Source organism: Adiantum capillus-veneris, chromosome 6, assembly GCF_014529385.1.
Source record: "Adiantum capillus-veneris isolate H3 chromosome 6, ASM1452938v2, whole genome shotgun sequence".
NCBI lineage: Eukaryota > Viridiplantae > Streptophyta > Polypodiopsida > Polypodiales > Pteridaceae > Adiantum > Adiantum capillus-veneris.
The window spans coordinates 56650248-56667426 of NC_140936.1; positions in this window are offsets into that span (position 1 = coordinate 56650248).

Here is a 17179-nt window from a genome sequence, read left to right on the forward strand (position 1 = left end):
GCTGCTTGCTTGTCTTTCTATAAATCTTTGTTTTGTGGCAGCACTTGGAGGGCAGGGCTGCATCCTCTAGGATAAATTTTTTGTTGCTAGACTCGTATTCTTGAGGTCTTAACAATAAAAATATGACACTCATTCTCTCTAGCCTTAATTGCTTCACAATTTGGCGTGCGTCAAGCTTGAAGACAAACACCAACTTCATTCCAAACACTTCAAGAGAAGAAAGGCAAAAAGTGAAGGTCAAACAATGACAATGAAAGTGAAACGTCGCATGCTTCTTTCCTCACCATTAGAAGGTAGTGCATAAAATACAACCATTGCTTGTTGAAGCCTCTTAAAATGGACAAAATATTATTTGACATAGAGTAAGGAAACCCCTTTTCAATACTATCATCACGATTCCTTGCATTGGTAGCTTTCTTAGCACTTTGTGGAAATTGTACAGAGATAGATGAGGGCATTGTCTCCTCGATGTGCAAATGTTGACATAAACGTGAGAAAACATCTTCATTGGAGGCCCGTCTAGCAAGTTTCACCTTGTGTGGCACTGGGAATACATTCTCAGTAACTCCTCAATCCCTCAAAACGTTCTTGAAGAGGCCATGTAGTGCAATGTAACTTTTTGTACTAATTCCAACTTCATCACATTCCTTCTGCAAATCAACATCACTCTTGAGAATCTCTCAATTCCTCAATCGTTCTTGGTTTTGGAGGAACTTTTGTCTCATTTCCCGGTTCTTTCTTTGTATCATAGCCTCACTCTGACTCATAGCCTCACTATGACTATTGTGGGATTAGGTTGACTCTGTCCAGATTATCTATGGATCTTATAGCTAACCTTCTACCTCGTGCAGTTCCTCTGGGTGTGGCATGATTGATGCATGATGACCCTAATACCAACTTAGCTCAAGCCATCGTGACTGCCCAAATGGAATGAGCTACATACTCTCAGACAACTAATCCAGGTTTGTTGTTAGAGTTAGTTCAAATTGGCATGAAGTCTAGATCAAACAATACTGGAAATGGAAGACCAAAACTAGAGGTAACACTGAACATTGGAATTGAAAATGAGAATAGACACTAGAACTGAAAATGACAATATACAGTGGAACTCGAATTGAAACTAGGAATGTATATTCAAACTAAATCAAAGTATACAAGTACATCCAATGCAACCAAATATGCCCTGAGCTTGATAAAGATTACAAGAGCATGTGAAACACTAGGCTATTTCTAGATTACAAGGGACCAGGTGTACTCCACAATCCCCAAAATGAAGTGGTGGCCCCTATTTGTAGCCTTCCAACTAGACTCTAGCCGACTATGCACTGTGCTAGTTATCATGGTAACTATCCGTAATTACCGCTTTTGGAAGATTCCATCTTAGCTGCCTTCTAAGCAGTTGGTCCCGCCATCTACACTAGGCATGCATAACTAGTTAGGGAAGAGAACCATACGTTGTGCGATATATGTGTCACACCCTAACGAGACTCCCCTTGTGTTTTGTAAGGGCTTTCTCCTACCCCTTACCGCAAGGCCAACACATCTAAGCCATCAATTGAAAAAAAAGAAAAAGAAAAAGAAAATAGTAATTTTAAAAGACATTCAAGTAAATTTGGGCTCAATCTAAGAACCCTACTCAGAAGACGCTTTCTATTTAAACCATGGGAACATGGACATAACCAATGCATGTGAAATTAGCTCTTCATTTTGAGAAAATTAGCATAAAGAAAAGAGAAAAGGTAAAGAAAAAAAAAGGAAAAAGAAAGAGAAGATAAAGATAAGCATGAGGCGAGTAAGTATCTTATTGAAGAAGTTTTGAAAAGCAAGATAAGTTATCAAGATAAGTAAAAAGAACTTATCTATAAGGAAGATAATCTATTAAGATTAAAGAAGACACTTATCTAAAATGTGCATAAAAAAAGGGATTCTCTTCTCAATTTACACTTCTCTCCTTCATTTTTCTCAAGATGCAAACTTGAGAGTAATCTTGAGAAAGCCATAGCCAAGCCTCTTTCACACACACCTCCTACACACACACATCCTCTCCAAGAGAAGCCATGGCCAAAACCCTAATCAAGTTTATCAAAATTTGATCTTCTTCTTCCCATTACCCTCTCCCACTCCTCTCTAATAACTCTCAAGATTTCCATAGCTTGAATTTCCTTTGCCTCTTGCCATTGTCTCATTCCAAGTACTCTCCCAAATCAAGGAGAAGACTCTACCATATACACACTAAGGTAATGTTTTCTTGTTCTCTTTATGCTATTGCACTTCCTTGGAAGTGAATTACTTTTATACTTACTTAAATTCATGCTTAAGCTCTTATGTTTCCATAAGAAATCCTTTCCCTTTCTTTCTTGGGAAGAAGAAATAACTTCTTAAATTTGTTGTTTCCTTCTAAATATGGTTCATTACTAATCCTAACTAACCAATTTGCTAACAACTAGCCATGATGTTATTTCAAGTTTTGTTATTTTCAGTTTCTTAGACTACCAGACTAGTATGGTATAAAGAGAGTAGAAAGCACTCTCTTTAAGCATAGGAGACTAAAGGCCATAATTATCTAAATATTTCAAGTTTCTTAGATTACCAGACTAATATGGCATAGAGAGAGAGTAGAAAGCACTCTTTAACCATAGGTGATTGGAGATCATATTTACATAAATAGTATGCATGACTAAATGGTGACTAATATCCTTAATCATCCCTTAATCTCCTACATACGCTTTTTTATTGATTTTTAAGTTATTTTATACTCTTACCTAAACTACTCTTATAGAAGTAATGTCAAAAATCAAAGACAACTTAATAATAGAATTGTTTTTGGAACTAACCTTATTTTCCAAAAGAGGAATTATAATTTCTCCAAAAGAAATGCTCTTGATCTTGCATAAATTATACGTGTAAATGTTTTAGTGGCATACTACGTTAATATCTAATTTTCAAAGGAAGTTGAGACTTGAAGGGTAAGTTTATTATAACCAAAGAAGTTTTCTTTTGAGAAAGAAGATTCCCATTCCATTTAAGGTTATTCCTGCCCTTCCCTCTTGTCAATTGGAAAACCCCGAATTATCTTTAAGCCTCTCCTAGGTGTGATTATTCCTCTCCACAAAAGTAAGAGGTAAGCCTAACCCTATCTTGAGAAGAATTTGTTGATCATTCGTACTCCATTGCATGAGCATTTTGCATGCCACTAGTATACATATTGTCCACTCTTAGAAATTACTCTTAGATTATCATTCATCGGAGGATTCTACTCTTGCATAACGTATCATTTAATCTTATAGAACTAATTAAAAGAAGTTTTAGATTATTTGTCTTAAAAATCATAAATTGATGCATTCTAAATGTTAGTTTTTTACTACTCATGGTACACACTTAAGCAAAGGTCATTTTCTAGAGCATATGCATTGTTCATTTCAAGTTTGTTTTACAACTACGAAGGAGGGAGAAGTAAGGAAATAGATTCGCAAAAGTGATGACCATGTTGCTTGAACATAAAACTCCCATCTCTTCCATGAAGATGCCCCATGGATGGAAAATGGTGCAAAGAAAACAAATGGGAATCGCCCAAGACGGGGTTAACTTGAAACTGACATCGAGAGAAAACCTTAAACTCCCAAGAGACTCATTGCATTTTTTAAGGTCTTGTTTGAGTAGACATTAAAAGAAAACAAGAACTAAGGGATTATAACTCAAGGCACTCACTCTAAATTTTAACTAGAATTAAAACTTTTCCGAGAAGATTTGACGTGGATGGCCCTAGCATAACATAGAAGATTTAAGTGTGACCTTTGTTTTACATGTTTGGAAAAGGACGGTGCAGGTGTCTATCTATGGGATGCAATGGAGGATGGTCTTTTTTGGCTAGGACTGATAACGGTTGGTCTATGTTGTGAGCTCGCATTCATTCAATGTCCTAGAAATGTGATTAGATGGAAGTGAGTCCAGGCCGGGGGTGGTGAGACCCATTTAGAAATCGGCTTAGTTTGGGTAGACCTGATGCCGACGAGAAAAGGAGGAAGGAAAATTGATCCATGAAGGGATTGGATAAGGGAGGAGGATCTGACTTAATTAAGGAACTCTTCTAATTGTTTGGTAAAAAGGAACTGTAATGTACCCAACATTTATCCATATAAGTCATTTCAGTTATTTTGCAAAGAAATTGAGATTCTCAATTTTGTGAGTCATCTTGAGTTTATCAGAGCAATTGGGTTGAAAATCAGGTTCAGAGTCCATTTATTTATGATCTTTCTTTATGTGGAACCATAGGTTTATGTGGGAACCTAATCTATGTGTGAAGAAAAAGCTTACAGATAGTATTTTTAGGAAACAAAAAGAGGTGGGTCAAAATTAGGATACTTCTTTCTTTCTCTCTTTCAAAATAGAATGGGAACTTGTAAGTATAGAGCTTTTTAGAATCGCGCATAGAATTCGCGTACCCAAAAATAAATATAAATAAATAAAATTTAGAGCCGCGACGACGCGCGAGCTTTTTTCCTCTCCTATTCTTGAAACCTCTCAGTGTTCTTAGCACCCCCTAGGGCCTATATAAAGGACCCTTCTCTTATCACTTTGAACACACACATCTACAAAAGCGGAAGCTCTCTCGTAATGACACGCCAGAGGAAGCCTCTCTCCCTAAACCTCCCATCTTCAAACCATCTCCATCTCCAATCGACGACGTGCCGTCAACGGATTTGTGAACACTCTCTCTCTCTCTCTCTCTCTCTCTCTCTCTCTCTCTCTCTCTCTCTCTCTCTCTCTCCATCAACGCGCTTTTCTTTTCTCCATTCCGAAGCTATGGCTCGGAAACGTGTAATGCGAAGGTCTAAGGACGCCCATGCCGTTGCACCACCAAGGAAGGTGGAAAAAAGGATATCAACTCCAAACGTACCTCATGCGGATGCATCAATCGAAGAAGAAGCGGAAGTCGTCCAACCACTAGTACAGGAGTTAGCCGCACGGGCTCCAAATCCGGTAAGACAAATTTATAATTCTGCATTGCTATTCATGTTTGACTTGGGAAGCTAAGCATAGGGAACCCCTTAAACCGTCCGAAAAACGTGATTCTATCACATGAAACAAGCATATGTTTTCATAGACTAGTGAAAGGACTATTTGATAAATTGTTACTGTTTGTTGGATTGTTATTGTTTACTCAATTGTTATTGTTTGATAAGCGGTTTCTGATTGATATGGAGAATTGGTTGATCATGTTTGATGAATCATTAATGAGATGAATTGTTGAAAGAATATATTTTGTTCTCGCGGGTAGCGGAATCATCTCGCGGGTAGCGAGATGATTCCGCGGATAGCGGAGATTAAACTGAGGTTATCGGCTCTCTTTTGTTCCTCGCGGGTAGCGGGATGCCTCGCGGTTAGCGAGATGCCTCGCGGGTAGCGGGATGCCTAGCGGTTAGCAAGATGCCTCGCGGTTAGCGAGATGGGAAGGTTGCGCAATTCGCAATTAGCGAATAAATCCTTTGCAATGGCTCTGTTGGTTAGACAGAGAAAGTCTGCGGGTAGCGGCAAAATGATGAGAAATTGGAAAAGTTGTTTTGTTGAATAATAGAATTGCCTTCATTAGCATTGTTTGGATTGTTTTGGTATTGTTTGAAGGGCTGTATAAAAGAACCTGTGTTTGGAATCAATTAAGGAACACTGTTTGTATATGTAAAACAGTGTGGAAAAAAAAATGTGCGTGTGGAGTGGAAAGTGGGGATTGGCTCAGGTTGCCAGTCAAGGATGGGTGGACTCGATTAGTCGAGTGCTTTTCACTTTGTCTCAATTAGTTAGAGATTTATCTCATGTCATATTTTGGATTTAACGATGGCGGCCGTGCCTCTTAAACGCGGGGAAAAAGGCGTTGTTTTTGGATCCTTAATATGTGAAAGGGATTTCTTCTCTTATAATGTGAGATCTAGAGTCCATAGAACCTTTAACCTCATTGACCTGTCTTGTGGCGTAAGGTCTTGCAATTACGAATACAATAGGTGGAAGTCTTCTTCTCTTTCGTTGCTCGTATCCTTGCTTCGCATTATCGGAGTAGGGTGTCGTCAACGGATTTAGAGGATAAAGAAGGCTATCTTCCAAGTCGCCTCGATCTTTTAGGACGGGGACCTTACAGCTGGTATCAGAGCCTAAGTTAAAAAGATTTAGTTGGCTACTTCAAGCTTCTTCATGTGTATGGTTTTCTATACCCATTACGAAACTCGCAAGGATATTACAATATGCCGGTTGATGTGTTATGGTTAAAACCTCTATTATATTTTCTCTTGGAGAGATCTTTTTTAGACTCCTATATGACATTTTGACGAATTTATGATTAAAAGATTGAGTTTTTTCCTACAAAGACATTGTTTGACTGGTTAAGTCATGTAAGTGAGTTTTTGTGTAGATTGAATGAGCTATGACTGGTTAAGTCATGTGATTGGATAATCATGACTGGTTAAGTCATATGATTGAGTTTTGACGGATTGGATAAGTTATGACTGGTTAAGTCATATGGATAAGTTTTGATGGATTGGTTAAGTCAAGATTGGTTAGGTCATGTGATTGAATCGGATAAGTAAGGATTGATTAATTCATACGATTGAGCTTTTAGTAAACTGGATAAGTCTAAGTTTCGAAAGTCCCTATTGATTTGAGTTATTACAAACATTGATATACACTCAGGGGAATCCTCAAATCACTTCTACGTTGGAAAACCCTCAGAACGATGCTCTCTATACGGAGATTCAGGAGAAGAAGTTGTTGCTCCAAAAAATGCAACCACCTTCTTTTAAAGGAGAGGGTGATGATATTGAGAAAGAAATAGAAGTATGGATTGAAGCTATGGATGATTACTTCTCTGCTGCAAGGACCACACCTGAAAATCAAGCGATGTTAGGGATGTTTCGCCTCTCAGGGGAAGCGAAATTATGGTGGAAACAATATTGTCGTGACATGGGAGTGTTGGAGAACTCTCAGAGTTGGTGGGAGATCAAACAAGCGGTGAAGGAAAGATTCTTACCTCCTGCCCATGAAGCGATAAAGATGAATGAGTTCTTTAGCTTGAAACAATACGGTTTATCTTTGGAAGAGTATTACTCAAAGTTTGTAAGGCTTAGACGTTATGCACCGTGAATGACCATAGAGTAGCAGGTAGCTCGCTTTTGTCAAGGATTAAGAGAACCAATTAGCTTGCGATTGGAAGCCTTGAAACCTACCACTGTACAAGATGCTTTACTACGAGCCAAACCTTTAATGAAGGAACAAGGGATTACAAGAAGAATTGAACAGAATCAAAGTATCAAAGATAGACAACCACAAAGGGTTTATGCTGCTAATGCGCAAGATTCTCGACGCTTGAATGTTCGATGCTTTGAATGTGGAGAGTTGGGACATTATCGGAACTCATGTCCACAACTGACTAATGGAGCAGTAGTAGCAAGCGAAGCAGACTAAGGACATCACTCTTTTGGATATAATGAGGGTCGAGATAGTAATTAGAGTAGAAGTATCCTCACTTTTTCTCGAGATGAGGACATCTTGAATCCCTAAGTTGGGGAGATTGTAATGTACCCAATATTTATCCATATAAGTCATTTCAGTTATTTTGCAAAGAAATTGAGATTCTCAATTTTGTGAGTCATCTTGAGTTTATCAGAGCAATTGGGTTGAAAATCGGGTTCAGAGTCCATTTATTTATGATCTTTCTTTATGTGGAACCATAGGTTTATGTGGGAACCTAATCTATGTGTGAAGAAAAAGCTTACAGATAGTATTTTTAGGAAACAAAAAGAGGTGGGTCAAAATTAGGATACTTCTTTCTTTCTCTCTTTCAAAATAGAATGAGAACTTGTAAGTATAGAGCTTTTTAGAATCGCGCATAGAATTCGCGTACCCAAAAATAAATATAAATAAATAAAATTTAGAGCCGCGAAGACGCGCGAGCTTTTTTCCTCTCCTATTCTTGAAACCTCTCAGTATTCTTAGCACCCCCTAGGGCCTATATAAAGGACCCTTCTCTTCTCACTTTGAACACACACGTCTACGAAAGCGAAAGCTCTCTCGCAACGACGCGCCGGAGGAAGCCTCTCTCCCTAAACCTCCCATCTTCAAACCATGTCCATCTCCAATCGTCGACGTGTCGTCAACCAATTTAAGAACTCTCTCTCTCTCTCTCTCTCTCTCTCTCTCTCTCTCTCTCTCTCTCCATCAACGCGCTTTTCTTTTCTCCATTCCGAAGCTATGGCTCTGAAGCGTGTAACATGAAGGTTTAAGGACGCCCATGCCGTTGCACCACCAAGGAAGGTGGGAAAAAGGATATCAACTCCAAACGTACCTCATGCGGATGCATCAATCGAAGAAGAAGCAGAAGCCGTCCAACCACTAGTACAGGAGTTAGCCGCACGCGCTCCAAATCCGGTAAGACAAATTTGTAATTCTGCATTGCTATTCATGTTTGACTTGGGAAGCTAAGCATAGGGAACCCCTTAAACTGTCCGAAAAACGTGATTCTATCACATGAAACAAGCATATGTTTTCATAGACTAGTGAAAGGATTGTTTAATAAATTGTTACTGTTTGTTGGATTGTTATTGTTTAATCAATTGTTATTGTCTGATAAGAGGTTTCTGATTGATATGGACAATTGGTTGATCATGTTTGATGAATCATTAATGAGATGAATTATTGAAAGAATATATTTTGTTCTCGCGGGTAGCGAGATGATTCCGCGGATAGCGGAGATTAAGCTGAGGTTATCGGCTCTCTTTTGTTCCTCGCGATTAGCGAGACGTCTCGCGGGTAGCGGGATGCCTCACGGTTAGCGAGATATCTCGCGGGTAGCGAGATGCCTCGCGGGCAGCGAGATGCCTCGCGGGCAGCGGGATGCGTGGCGGTTAGCAAGATGCCTCGCGGTTAGCGAGATGGGAAGGTTGCGCAATTCGCGGTTAGCGAATAAATCCTTTGCAAAGGCTCTGTTGGTTAGACAGAGAAAGTCCGCAGGTAGCGGCAAAATGATGAGAAATTGGAAAAGTTGTTTTGTTGAATAATAGGATTGCCTTCATTAGCATTGTTTGGATTGTTTTGGTATTGTTTGAAGGGCTGTATAAAAGAACCTATGTTTGGAATCAATTAAGGAACACTGTTTGTATATGTAAAACAGTGTGGAAAAAAAAGTGTGCGTGTGGGGTGGAAAGTGGGGACTGGCTCAGGTTGCCAGTCAAGGATGGGTGGACTCGATTAGTTGAGTACTTTTCACTTTGTCTCAATTAGTTAGAGATTTATCTCATGTCATATTTCGGATTTAACGATGGCGGTCGTGCCTCTTAAACGCGAGAAAAAAGGCGTTGTTTTTGGATCCAAAGGGATTTCTTCTCTTATAATGTAAGATCTAGAGTCCATAGAACCTTTAACCTCATCGACCTGGCTTGTGGCGTAGGGTCTTGCAACTACGAATACAATAGGTGGAAGTCTTCTTCTCTTTCGTTGCTCGTATCTTTGCTTCGTATTATCGGAGTAGGGTGTCGTCAACGGATTTAGAGGATAAAGAAGGCTATCTTCCAAGTCGCCCCGATATTTTAGGACGCGGACCTTATAGGAACCTTTAAAGGTTCGGAACCTAAATGGGCTATTCCGCAATTGTCCTCATCAGCCGAACCTTTGCTCTGCTTCTCAGATTATTGATTTAAAAAGAACATAGAGTAGATTATCTTTGAAGCCTTTTCTACACAAGATAAAGAAAAATTAGAAACTTTGTAAAGGTGCTACCTCTATACGTGGCGGAGGAGATAGGATACCCGAATCCTAGGACGAGGATAGGGATATGCTTGGAGAAGTATATGTGATTGCTTGAAAGATAACTAGATAAGTTTAGTAATATCAGATAGAGAAGGAAGTAAAATATTCTATAAAGGAAAAAGGCAAGAACGACCTCATAAATGCACACTTGCAAGGGTATGCAGCAGTTTGCATGCTTCTTTCAAATGCTTGAAATGTATTCTTGGTTTAACATGTTTTGAATACTATTTTCCAGTAGCATAGTACTACTTTGGGAAGGTACATTTACCAAATGGTTTGGTGGGACGGTGGATTCCGGAGGGTTAATTTGTTGGCCGAAAAGGAACACAATTTTATGTTGCCTATTAAGTTAAGTCAAGAAGGAGAAAAAGGGATTTTGACCTATGGAGGGAGAATCAAAGTTGGGAACAAGGGATTCATGTGGTTAGTAAATACACTCATCTAAGGGAAATGCATTGACGGATGTGATCGGTCATAACTGGGAAAAAGCATCAGTGATCTTGAACCAAGGGTGAATTAGCGAACTCCCACCAGTTGACCTTGGAAGGTTGAGTTCAAATTTAGTCTGATGACTCTGATTTGAAAGTTGAACCAATAAGGAAAGGTGTTTCCAGGTTAAGGGTTTCATATGAGAAAAGTGAATGTTATCACCCCGTTGAGTTGACATCGAAGAGCAGGAGGAGTCTTGTCTTTATGTCGGTCTCAAGCGAGAGAGATGTTAGGAAGTCTATGAAGCATAAAGTTGAGGCATTTGCAAGGTATCCTACACTTTTTTTGTATATACTATGGGCAAAAAGTAGAACCTTTAGATAGTGAGCGTCTAAGATATAAATTGACGGCTTCTCAAGTATATTGGTATGAATACTATGGGATCAAAGGAGAGTCCGAGCCCAGTTGTGGGTGCACATGTCTTTGTCGGCCTTTGAGCTCCTTTCGAGAGCCTCCAAGAATACTCTTTACCTTGCCACCTCATTTCTTACAAAATTCTATATAAGAAGCTTTGTTGACAAAAAGTAAGCATATTGAATACTATGTAAGGCCTTGGGAGCTGGATTTGGGTGTGTTAACGAGGAGGCTTGATAATGTTGGGAAAGACACGAAAGTTTCAAGAGCAAATATCTATATCATGAGCATATGGGATGTTGAAGCCATGCATGCAAAAAATGTTGAGCTTGGTTGGCCAATTTTTTAGTCCATTTGATAAAGTATGGCAAAGATTTCTACAAGTTGTTACAATGCATTGACACGATTGAGTAGAGCTTATAATGATAACGAGCGCTCACTTATGTTGGTATGTAGAGCAATATATAAACTAAAATATCCTTGCGATAGTAAAGATGCATGTTCATTTTTCAAGGTCAGAATTTGGACATCATCCAATTCTAAGTCTTGGTTAGAAGCATGCATTATGTACAAATCTTGGATGTCTTAAGGATTTTCCCCTTCAAAATAAGTGTCAAATGAAAAAGGCTTTTCTAGAGCAACAGTGCAAGACGTTGACATGTATCCTCCGTTGCGAACAAGATCTAGCCATATATTTGAACTTTGAGCTAAAATATTTGAGATAATTTTCTTATCCTTTGAGACTCTAGTGCTCACCGTTTAACTTGAGGGTGTGGGTGATTTCGAGAATGAAAATGCTTATTTTTGGGACCAAATCACTAGATTTATGGTAAATTAAAAAGCCATATAGACATGGGGTGTTTTTTTCATATGTTGATAGTGGGACTAACTAGAAGTGGATTTGGTTATATCTCGGGGTGCTTGCCCTCTTGGCATCCAAGCCCCACCCGGTATCCCGTCAAAGTGAGTGGGCAATAATGAGTTGACCAAAAAGGTGGTCAATACGGGGGCGACACGCTTTGAGCTCACCACCTGAGTGCTTCGAGTAGATGTCTCTAACACTGCTCCCACATGCAGGCGCTTGACAAATTTGCATCTCCTACTGTATATAAAGCTATCAGAGGTGCTGGTCCCCTCCAAACGTTGTATATCTAACAATGGGGGCAAGCACCCCGATATTTAACCATTGCTAGAAGCCAACCCAATCTCTATCAACAAATTAAGCCTTGGAGCTTTCCATTAGATTGAGATATTTGAAGCTTTGTTTCTAGCATTAACATATAAAATTAAAGAAATGGAAAAGTTTGAGTCTCTTATTATGTCGTCTTGAAAGAAAATCGAGATGGATTGAAGAAGCACTTAGAATTGCGATTGTGGGTAGTAAGCCATTGATATGGCTCAAACCACTAATTAAAAGGCTCAATGCGATCTAGTGTTGAGAAGATGAAGATCAAGATGACAGTCCTGATTAATAGAGTCAAAGGTTCAAATTTTTGTTTAGTTTAAGATTTTTGTATTGTTCAAAATGATCGTTCTTGTTTAATCTTGGATCATTTTTTGCATGGTGCAACCAAAAACAGCTAGTTGCCCATGTTTGACTACAACCAGTCAGATACTATCTAGAGCTAAGATGCTTACTAGGACTAGTTTTCGAGTTACGTTACTCTGATTAGTAACACAAGAAGTTTTGGACAAATTCTCACAATAATTCTCACATTGTGACTTACCTTAACATCATGAGCTTCTATGAGGGAGCCATCGCATACCTAGCTAGATACGATTGGGGGTAGGGGACCATCGGCCCGGTGGTCCCCTGCCCCCAATCGTACCTAGCTAGGTATGTGGTGCCTCTCGAGCAGAAGCTCATAATGTTATGCATTCTATAGAAACACTGAAGAAGACTACGTTTCCCTACATGAGAAAATTTCTAGATCTTTTTCGGCCGTGAGTAGATTATATTAGCAACCCAACAGAACTACCATCACTAGTCATGCTCGGCTTGTACCATGACATCTTCCAGCACATAATAGTACATTGGCTAATAGGGGCCCACCATCCCACGACGAAGATAGAACACTAGGAAACTAACTAATGATGATATATAGTCTCAATTTTCAAACACCACAAGAGAGCAAGTAATCCTTGAAAAGCCCACTTGATCAAAGAAAGTGATTCAAGCTTTGAGACGTTGGAACTTGAAAGCGAGCTCAAGCACAAAAAGCCTATGTTTGACAAAGCTATGCAAGCTTTTGAATGTATATATCTCTAGTCTAACATATACATGGAGAGAAGTGTCTTGTCTATGCTCATCCCAAGGGCCGTATGTACACAATAAACAGCCTTTGAAAGCCAGCATTGAATGAGTTGGCCCTAGGGCGCAGGCGCCCTCACTATCATGATCGGATGATAATCCCCATGCCCTTCTTTTAAGAAATGAATCCGGCCAAGTAATTACTAGTACTCAACTCTCAACTCCATTATAATTTATAGTGCAAGCGTGGATTCCACGTTACTTAATAATTTCAATCCCATAATTAGCACGCACTTACTCTCTCTTCTTTAGTACCATCCTCTTCATTTATATCTTTTACCCGTAAATTGCACGTCATCTTCTCATTTCCAACCCCAATGGATGCCTTATTTTGAGACTTACGAACTTGGAGTCTTGGAAGCTTCATTTCTCTTTGACCAACATTATTCTCTCATTTTGAGACTTCCTTTACTTTATTTCTCTACACCCAGAGATGATTCCCTCATTCTGATCCTTCTAGTCCTAAACATCCCCCCTTCTGTCTTGAAAGTCTCTCATGTAACTTTTGGTTTTTTTTTTAATACCAAATACGCGCTTTGAATTTATAAGAGAGAAGCAAAATTACAACTGATCACCCATGGAGGGGGAGAAGAGTTAGATAAAACTTTTTGGTTTTCTCTCTAATATAATTTTCTTGCGCACTTATGGTTAAAACAAAAAGGGCGATTCCCTTATGGAAATTGACAGTGTAGACTTCCTGCACAAGAGCCATATGGATTGTTGGGATCACCAAAAGCCAAAACCTACAACTTGATCCAATTGCAATATATAAGCAAGTGTACAGGACAACAAAAGAGTAAGTCACACTAAGAGGGAAGTTATACCTTTGGAATTCATGTTAGCATAAGCTTTAGAGCTAGGTCCTTGTTCATTTTCCTTATATGTTTTCAGTCTCTACCATCTACCCTAGACATGGTGATCAAATTTCCAGTCCCCTACCTTTATAAACTGAGCCCAAGACGTCCTTCTCCTATAGTGGGGTATATCATAACCTTGAATTAGGGGAAGATTAGCCACCCCATTAGTCACTCCACTAGTTTCTCAGACTAGGCATCTAGTAAGGAACTTCATATACATAACAAATAATCCAAATAATCCACATAATCTGGATTGGGACATATTCCAAAATGTAGACAACACACTGACATTGCCTCATAACATCATCTTTTGCCAAGAGGGTTGGAGCCTACTTTAATAGGGGGCTAAAATTGGTTGGTTAAATGATTTGTTCTTAACAAGTGTACAAAACCCTGCCACCCAACCTCTGTAAGAAATGTTTTGATATGGGACTAGAACATTTGTCTCCCAGCTCTTGTAATGTCGTTCTTACTCCCTTTATCCACTCCCTTGGGTAAAATGATGTAAATTTTTTGGCTCTTCTATTAATTTAGACGTGTATTTGATTTTTTTAAAGGTTTTGGTTGCAGATTTTCAATCGAGGACATATACCATTTCCAACGGCCTTTTCTTCAACTTTAGCTTCTATTCAAATTTCTCTATGTAAGATTGGACAAAGAAGAACTTCTTTTTTGGGATGAATATCTAAGACCCAAGTGCTTTGGAACTTGAAAGGCCAAATTTTCCTATCCTTATATTGCAACAACTTTTCGTTGAAAAGTAATGCGGATAGAGGGAGAGGGATCTGTAGGGAATATCAAGGCATGATGGAGTTTATATCCTTCTTTTGCTCTAAAGGATATTGGAGATAATGGGAAAATGATGCTCAAATTCCATCTGATATGGGCAAAGAAAATTTCACTGAATCCCATAGATCTCTTTAAATCTTGAAGGCTTAGAGATTAATTCTATAGACGTTCACCAACCTTAGCAATTGTGGTGGTTTCAGATAGTTAGACTATCATGGGATGTTGTTCTTACTTTTTAGCTTATGTCTAGTCCAAGCTTACTAAAGGGATCAAAGCAAAACAAGTCCCAAAGCTCTAACTTGAGCTTTTTGAAGAAGATGGGCCAGCCTTTCAAGTATGAGAGGTGGAATTGACGTAGTAATAGGAAGGCCCATCCTACTAGAGAGTAGCTATACTGCGACAACATTTTGTGAGCTAGAATTTTGACATCTCTTACTCATTAGCCTTCTTTGTCCTTAAGAAGAGAAAAGGTCTCTCATTTAAGCCACGTAAGCCCCCTCCCCCCCCCCCCCCCTCTTCCCCTTCCTTCTTTTGGAGGTTTAATAATTATGTGACTATCAGGTGACTGCAATAGAAGGGGTTATTAATTTGATTTTTTCTCACATTTTTGCATACTAAAGATTATCATAAAATGGAATTGGCAAAAATTTACAAATTGTATAGAAAAACGGTGTACTTTATTATTAAAAGATCAGAAATAAAGATTTTTTAAAATAGTCTTTGAGCATGCACATATGATATACACAATTTGTCTCCCCCCCCCCCCCAAAACGGCCGCGCCCGCGTACATATGGCTCATTCATAGAGGACTACGTTTTCAACCAAGATGAAGTTCCTATAAATTTTGGAAACCCGCTCTAAGTGCGAGTTAGTAGGCCTCTAACACGACAAGAACACGTCGTAGGCCACTAGAAAATGATTGATGATCACCAATTTTCCTACTATAGAGCCTTGAAGTCCAATGCTCTTCTTGAGTGTTTATTTTTTTAAGTTGGTCCTAATTGAGTCCCATCTCTGTTTGAGAGACACACCAAATCCCATGCCAATGCCTAACAATCTAAAAATGTGGCCTTCTAGTTTTATAGAGCAATCAACATTAGACAACAAGGACGGGTTACATTTGTTGCTTGCAAAGACACATGTTTTGTGATGCTTAATCTTAGAGGCAGAGGCAATACAGAAAACATACAAAATACTCTTATTAAGGCCTCAAGACTAACCAATAAGGCATTGATGTCATCAACATGTTTTGTTGCTTGCAAAGATAACCATGAGGGGTTACATTTGCTGCTTGGCAAAGACACATGGTTTGTGATTCTTAATCTTAGAGGGAGAGGCAATACAAAAAACATCCAACATCTTAAAAAATACTCACATTAAGGCCTCAGAACTAACCAATAAGGCATTGATGTCATGAACAAACTCGTAGAGGTAGTAGGAAGTATCACAATTGGGAGGGGTGCTTGAGGGGTGATTTTTTTAATGAGATGAGCCTTCACTTTCTCTTTGACGAGACAATTTAGGCCATCCACTAGAAAATATGTAAGATAGCACATGCGAACAAAATAAGGGATTTATAATTAGGTACATTTACATAAAAATGTACTTACATAAAAGGTTTTTAATTGAGAAAGTAAAAATCCTCATACATAAGGGCTAGTTTTTTTACAAAAATGTATACATAAGGGGTACATATAATACTTGAAAATATATAGGTAAGGGATTATTAAAATACCTCTTGTTCGCACGTGTTATATGAAATTTTTACAATATAGTGGACTTCCCGGGCAACAACTACTACGAATAGGAGGGACACCAAGGGGTAGCCTTATAATAGAAATCTAAAGATACAAGGGATCCCATAGGAGTCCATTAATCATGGAAGTATTTCCCAGGTATTACTACATAGAGTTTGGATGAATGTTCACATGTTTGTGCCTCCAAGATGGTCTCTTTACAGCTATAGAGAGACCTAGAGTGACTTCTTACAAATTTCAGGGCATGCTTCTTATTGAGGATGGGTTTGTAAGACGACAAGAGAAGAGGGATGTTGTCTCCTGCACTTTTTCCAACGTGATGTTGTGAACGCTTCCTTAGAGGTATAATCCATCTTGCCACCCAATCACTCGTCAAATAATAAATTGGTATTTTTAAGCAAAAGATCTTCTTCAACTCTGAGCCTAGCTCCAGTTTCTATAATTATAGCTTGATTGTTTTAGATAGGGGGAAGTCCTTGAGAGAAATAAGATAGTCATAGATCCTATAACATGATGAGGTAACTTTTAATATCCCAAACAGCTACATACCATACCTTAATTAGTTGGTCTTTGATGAACCTCAATGTCTTTGTTCTAGACTAGCCGATCATACTACTCTTACACCTCAAGGAAAAATGATATTGATTCAAGAAAAACCCGACATATGAGCCCAATGTTGCATTGTTTTCTCTACGAGGTATTAGGTATACCCCCAAATTCAAGAAAGAGTATGCATATGACTTGGAATCCATATGCATGCATAAGTAGATTTTGTATTTATATGGAATCTAAGATGCTAAAAATTCATCAATAAATCAGCACATGCATTTTTT